The sequence below is a fragment of the Sceloporus occidentalis genome, unplaced genomic scaffold (genome assembly GCF_023333645.1).
Source record: "Sceloporus occidentalis isolate IW3139 unplaced genomic scaffold, rSceOcc1.0.p SCAF_10, whole genome shotgun sequence".
In the NCBI taxonomy this organism is placed as follows: domain Eukaryota; kingdom Metazoa; phylum Chordata; class Lepidosauria; order Squamata; family Phrynosomatidae; genus Sceloporus; species Sceloporus occidentalis.
This window is the reverse complement of record NW_028316990.1, coordinates 22,807,736-22,815,420: the sequence shown is the minus strand read 5'-3', so window position 1 is coordinate 22,815,420 and position 7,685 is coordinate 22,807,736.

Sequence of the window (7,685 nt, the reverse complement as noted above, 5' to 3'; positions counted from 1 at the left end):
ATGGAGATTAGAGAGAGAGAAAGAGATGTTTGGTGTGTGGTAACAAGAGGCCCTTGGTGTCTTCTTGTTGTTAGGGTTATGTATCATCAAGTTGTTTCTGGTTATGGTGACTTTGTGTTCATCAGATGCTCCCAACATTTCAGAGTGAAAACTGGGACCCACGAGGCCAAGCAAGATTGAAGTGTGGTTAACGGGGCTAGGGTTATTAATCAAGATGAACATACAAACTAGGAGAGGCTGCAGCAGTTTGCTTTTACCTGAGCCTTCTGGGAACAACCAGATTCCACTCCCTCCTTTCCTTTCCTCTCCCTGAGTTAATCGAGGGATAATAGCTTTTGTACTTTGAACTCATTTTGCAGCAATATATATCCTACCTTTCTCCTAGTACAAGACTCAAGGCAGTTGAAGGATATGGCACATGCTGGTTGGGGGATTCTGGGAGCTGGAGTGCAAAAAAGGAACACTTCCAAACTCTGGCTTTTATGCCAGAACCCAGCATTTGCAATGCTCTGTAGGATTGGTCGGTTGCCAGTTTCTCAAAAATGCGTGGTTCCCTTGTGTGAAGGTCTGGCTGGGGTCTGCTTAGTAACTTGAACATTCCATGTTTTGGCCAGGTGATGCTGCTTGCCTTTGAGATTTGGGGATTGTGTAGAGCCAGGAATGAGTAAACTGGGATTTGGGTTGCCATGGAGAAGTGTGGAAGTCCCCCTCACATGTGCCAGCTTTAGCTTCCAAACAGCTCTTTGCAGATTCATCCTGACAGCTTTGGCCTCCTCTTTTGACACAAGGTGTGTGTGTATACAGGGTATGTTTTGCTCCAGGCTTCCTGAGAAAATGGCATTTAAGCCTCCTTCCTTCCTTCCTTCCTTCCTTCCTTCCTTCCTTCCTTCCTTCCTTCCTGATGTGCGTGACTATTATCCGCAGACTTCAAGGACCTTTCAAGGAGAGTCTGGTTTTTCTGTTCCCTCCTTTGCAGAATTCCCCATCTGAATCCTGACCTCCCAGGGACTCTCCAGCTGTTCTGATGTGTTTGGAGCAGCTCTGATGCTGGAAGGGTTTTCTAGGCAGAGCTCTCTCTCTACAAAGATCCCCCCTGCGCCATGCTGCTGCTAAGTAGCACTTCGCAGGATTTGCTGTTGCTGCTGCTGCTGCTTCGAATACATCTCTTTCTGGCCTCTTTGTTTTTGCTGGGAGCCCCCTGTACTTATCAGCTACCAAAATAGCAACACTGCAGAGCGCGGCGTCCCCAGCAAAACTCTGCCTTCTGTAAGCCTCTATTACATAATTCCTGGAAAAAAACATCAGAGGCTCTTTTTGGGCATCTCAAAGGCAAATGAGAGAGCTTTCGCAGAGGGCAGTTGCCGGTTTCACCATCAGAGCTGCCCTTCTTTGGAAGGTGTGAGTGTGTGTGAATATACACCGGCACACTGTTGTAGAGAGGCAGGTGTTGTGTATAGTGAGAGTTCAATGAAGTGAAATGCAAACAAAAGATGGTTGCAACCAGGGCTGTGTAGCTATAGGACCGGAGTCAAAATGAGGACATTGCCTCTCCAAAAAAGAATTCTTCCCATCCCCATGAAATGTCTCTTGGGTCCCTAAATTTCTGGCAGGAAACTTCAGTTGAGCATTTGGAGATACGTCCCTCCATGCATTGGAGGAAGGAGACCAGGTCTACGAAAGCTTATGCTACAACTTCTTCCCTTTGCATTTGGAAATACAGATCAAGAAGGTTATTGACAGGCTGAATGGTGTCCAAAGGTATGGAAATCAAAATCCCTATTAGGAACGGCTTTGGGATCTGAGTCCATTCAGCCTGGAAAGAGAAGACTAAAAGGTGACATGATGGTCGCCTTTAAATATTTGAAGGGATGGAGACTAGGGTTTGCATGTTCAAAGAATAAAATACATTTAAAAGGGGGGAAATGTTTAAAACACTTTCAAACAATACAGTGCCCCCCTGCCCATTCTTCAAAATGCATTCTGAACAATCCTGACACTCAGGTTGAGGACAAAGGGATTTTTTAAAAACCCAAAACACCAGATGGTAAATATAGGCCATTAAATACAATGTTTACACACACTAAAATCTAACTTTAAAGGAGTGTGACTTTCAACTTGAACCCAGGTCTTTGTTTCTTGTATTTATCCTATGAAGGTTTGGTGTGTTTTATATCAGGTTCTGAGATGATCCTATAGTGCATTTTGCTCTCTCTTGGAGAAAATTCTTTCATATTTCTGCGGCAAATGCTTTGGGGGGCCAGGAGGCCAATTCGGTACATCACCTTCATGGAAAATTCCTCCCGCTTTTATGTCCCTCTATAAAAAAAATCAATTGGTTTTCTAATAATACCTGTAAATTTTCATAGAGATCCCATAAACCAGCATACCTGCTCTGCAATCTATTTTTGGGCGCTCTCGCCGAACAAGGGTTGTGCAACCTTTGGAGAGCCATTAACTAGGTCCAAGATCAATGGACACGAAGATAAGACGAGGTCAGGGGAGTTCGGCAGCGCTCTTTATCACCAACACCTTTTAAAGCAGGGTTTTGAAAAAGGGAAATATAAGTCAGCTATTATCCTGGTAGAAGACGTCAGGAATCTCACCAGTGTATGCGAAGGAGGGGAGATGTCAGACAAGGGTGAGGGGAACATGAGCCTTACAGTACCAACGATCATAAAATCACAGAGTTGGGAGGGACTCCAAGGGCCATCCAGTCCAACCCCATTCTGCCATGCAGGAATTTCCAATCAAAGCATCCCCATTGACAGATGGCCATCCAGCCTCTGTTTAAAGACCTCCAAAGAAGGAGACTCCACCAAAATCTCCGAGGAAGGAGTGTGTTCCACTGTCAAACAGCCCTTACTCTCAGGAAGATCCTGCGAATGTTGAGCTGGAATCTCTTTTCCTGTAGCTTGCATCCATTGCTCTAGATCCTGTTCTCTGGAGCAGCAGAAAACAAGCTTGCTCCCTCCTCAATATGACATGCTTTCAAATATTTAAACAGGGCTATCATATCACCTCTTAACCTTCTCTTCTCCAGGCTAAATATCCCCAGCTCCCTGAGTCGTTCCTCATAGGGCAAGGTTTCCAGACCTTTCACCATTTTAGTCTCCCTCCTTTGGACACATGGCTCCAGTTTCTCAATGTCCTTTTTTAATTGTGGTGTCCAGAACTGGACATAATATTCCAGGTGAGGCCTGACCAAGGCAGAATAGAGTGGCACGGTTACTTCCCTTGATCTAGACACTATACTTCTATTGATTCCACCTAAAATCACATTGGCCTTTTTAACTGCAGCATCTCACTGTTGACTCATGTTCAACTTGACATCTACTAAGACTCCTAGATCCCTAGAATCATAGAGCTGGAAGAGACCGCAAGGGCCATCCAGTCCAACCCCCTGCCATGCAGGAAATCCAATCAAAGCATCCCCAATAGATGGCCATCTAGCCTCTGCTTAAAGACCTCCAAGGAAGGAGACTCCACTACTCTCCGAGGGAGTGTGTTCCACTGTCGAAAAGCCCTTACTGTCAGGAAGTTCTTCCTAATGTTGAGGTGGAATCTCTTTTCCTGTAGCTTGCATCCATTGTTCCAGGTCCTGTTCTCTGGAGCAGCAGAAAACAAGCTTGCTCCCTCCTCAATATGACATCTTTTCAAATATTTAAACAGGGCTATCATATCACCTCTTAACCATCTCTTCTCCAGGCTAAACATCCCCAGCTCCCTGAGTCGTTCCTCATAGGGCAAGGTTTCCAGACCTTTCACCATTTTAGTTGCCCTCCTTTGGACACATGGCTCCAGTTTCTCAATGTCCTTTTTGAATTGTGGTGCCCAGAACTGGACACAGTATTCCAGGTGGGGCCTGACCAGAGCAGAATAGAGTGGCACTATTACTTCTCTTGATCTAGACACTATACTTTTAATGATGCAGCCTAAAATTGCATTGGCCTTTTTATCTGCCGCATCACACTGTTGTCTCATGTTCAACTTGTGGTCTACTTGGACTCCCAGATCCCTTTCACATGTAGTTTCATTCAGCCAGGTGTCCCCCATCCTATATCTGCATTTCATTTTTATGCCCTAAGTGCAGTACCCTGAGTGTCATCATGTTAATCCAGGTCATAAGCCAGCTAAAAAGACCAGTGCGATTCTAGGCTTCATCAATAGAAGTATAGTGTCCACATCGTGGAAAGTCATAGTGCCACTCTATTCTGCTTTGGCCAGGCCTTATCTGGGATAATAATGTGTCCAGTTCTGAGTACCACAATTCAAAAAGGATGATGGCAAACTGGAGCATGTCCAGAGGAGGGCGACCAAAATGATAAAGAGTCTGGAAATATGATATTAAAATACTTCAGTCAAACCCTATTATTAATAACACAGTCAGAACCAGGGCTGGAAAGCTATTCTGGGCCTTGTGTATGAAATCTCCCAAAAGCAATACATCTCCATTGGAATTGGTAGCCCAAGATGTCTGCCATGGGGGAATGATAGAAAAATAAATATTTATTAAAATTGCAGGCCAGTGTAATAACCACGGGGGGATGGAAATAATTGCATGCTAAAGACTCCTGAATTCCTCTGTGAGCGCTTAGGTTCATCCATAAACTCTCCTGTCAAAGCGAAAACTCTGCAAATGAGGCCCGAATCAAGGAACTGTAACATAACACAAAAGAGCATCTGGAGTCCGGATCCCAAGAGGGTTGGCAAGCATGGCATGGCTGTCGACGGTGCGAAACAGAGTCCTAATGAAGCCATCCCCATTAATGGATGCTGCGACGATGTTCCCTTTGCTTCCCTAGCCGACGTTCTTGGTCTGGAGGAGAGGAGGCATAGAGTCTCTCTTTGGAAAGGAGACCAAGAAGAGGCAATTTCGGGAGAGATTTCGATGCTCCGGTGAAAGGTATGGGGTCTTCAGGCTGCTGTTTGGACCCATGAAGTTAGGCTTTGGTCAGGCAGCACTGAAGCCAGGTCTCTGGGCTTCGGCCAAAGTCTCATAGGATTGCTATGATTCTCTGTGTCTCTCTATGCAGGGAGGCAAATTTCAGCCCTCAAAAAAGAAGAAAGATTTAGATTTTCCTGCATGAGCAGAGGTGAGGATCCTGGGGTCCTCCAGATGTTGTTGGGTTGCAATTCCCAGCATCCAGGAACACTGGGAGTTCATGCAACATCTGGAGGGCTGTGCCGTTTCCAAGTGCTGTAAATGCTATATAATTGGAATGCTATAATTGAGGGTTTATTTGGCACAAAATGTGCATGTGGTTGATTTGAGTAGAAAGACAACATTTTCGGTGCAGTATTTTTTTCTGTGCATAAATATTCTTTTCTACACAGAAAATACAGTGTCCTGTTCCGAAAATGCTATTTTCCCTGCAAATTTCATGCAGAAAAGTCCTGAATTGTGAATAAGCTTGGGAAACGTTTTCAACAGCAGGAAAAAAATTACTCATTTATCCTTTCAAAAGGAAACGTAATGATGTGTTATATCCCTAGTTATTGCCCTAGCCAGCAGACTCAGTGGTGATGGGAGTTGCAATCCAACAGCATCCAGAGGTTCGTAGAGGACTTCCCCTTTCGTTACAGACTAGGCTCCAGTCTCCATCATTGAAACAGATGGGATGCCAAAGGAACTAAAGTAGGCAGTTTCCTAGGCCCCTGAACTGTTTCAAGTGAAAATGTGTTCAGAAAAGGCTAGAGATCTGAAGCATCGCTCTTTGTGTACACTAACATTAATTTCCAATGCGTTAGTATTTATGCCGTTGTTTGATATAGGACCGGACCCTTCAGCCGCCTATATCCTGTAACGGCTGTTTGCTTAGGAGATAGTGCTCCAAATCTATATTGTCTGTCTCGCTCTCCAACGTATGCGCATACGCATATGCACACAATTTCTTTGCAATTATTCCTAAAGGTCCCACCCGCCGTATCAGGCTTTGGCTCTGAAATCTCAAGGAATGAGAAACTGTTGACTTAGCTGAGGAAAAAGAGGCCAGCATAGCAAGGAAGGGAGAGGGCCAATGGTTGCACAAAGTGGCTCCTGGTTGACCCTCTCTGGGTTTTAGTCCAAGCTTTAAAGGCGGTGTCCAAGGTTATGAACCTATTTTGGAGTTTGATGGTGGAGGTGTTTTGCGACTGGAGGCTCTAGTCTAAAGGTTTTTCTGCCAGCCATTCTGCAGCCCAAGTGTTTGCGCTGTTCTCACAGCAGCTCTGGGTATATTTTCTGGGATGGACAAATATATTCCCAAATCCCATGCCTCTTCAAATACCCATCCTGTTGGTTTCTGGATTGCAAAGTACTATTAGGTGAAGAATCTGCAATGTTGTTGGAAACATAAGGACGCTTTATTGACCTCTGTGTGTTTTCTGGATGACGGCGGTGGCTATCAGGGAGTGGGTCAGGTCACCCAGATCCTCAGCCTTGGTTCAAAAATCATTTCCCTCCCTCCTTTTCCAGATTCTGGTTCCCATTTTGATTCCTTTCATCCAAATGTACTGACAAGGACCAACAGTCTGGCAAAGTCTCCAAGTTACGCTTCTCTAGTATGCAATGAATCATAACCTTGTGACCATTGTGCATGAAATTGTGCATTCTCTGTGACGCAAAAGCCACAGATGCTGGCGCAGTGTCAGGAATAAACTCTTCTAGAACATGGCCACATAGCCTGAAAAAACCCACAAAAATCAGTTGTGACCTTTGTTTTCTTCTGAGGCTGAGAGACTGTGACACCCTCAAGGTGACAGAGTGGGTTTCCAAGGCTCAGTTGGGATCTAAAGGCTAGTTTCTCAGAGTCCAGCAATGAAACTTTCCCTTGCCTTTCCCTAAGGCTGAGAGAGTGTGATTTGCCCACTATCATCCACTGGGTTTCAAGGACTGAACACAGATTTGAACCCAGGTCTCCAGAGTCGTGGTCGAACACTCAAACCACTATGCTATGCTGGCTCTTGCACCATTTGCCAACCATTTCCTAATATTTTTTGACTATTCGTTCCATCTTGAATAAAATCATGATAAAGGATAAATCAGAATTAAGCAAATTTATCTATCTCCATAAATAAATTTGTTTAATTGACACATCTGTTGGGGAAAAGAAATCACTTGAGAGCTTCAAATAAAGACTGGGAAGCACTGATCAAGCATCTAGAAAATGAATGGAGTCCAAATATGAAGATAGGTTTGGGATGAGACACACACACACACACATATACACAAAAAGTGTGATAGACATACTTGTTGCATTGCAACAGCTAGAGATAAAGGGATTTAAGAAGAATTTAAGAAACATAAGAGTCAGATTTACATGAAGAGTACTGAAGTCTTCTCCATAATTGAGATAAAGAACCAGATATGCAAAAGAGTGAAGCAGATTTTGTTTGTCAGCGTCTTGTAGTATATTCATCGAATGGCCATATGGTTGTTTAATTTAGGACAGGATAGAGATAGTTTTAAGTGTTAATTGTATTGTATGTTTTATTGGGTATTGTATATTGGTGTTATTTTTTGTGGCTTGTTGATTTGTGTTGTTGTTTGCAGATATGTTTTTTAATTTTAAAAAAGTGAATTAAATGAATTGCAGTGTATGTATATGAGGCTAAGGTGCATCCAAATGAAAAGACCTATGGAAAGCAGCCCCAGCATCCTCCTTGTTGAAACCCCCTTCTTGAGCGGCCAAAAGCCCTTTGCCTTT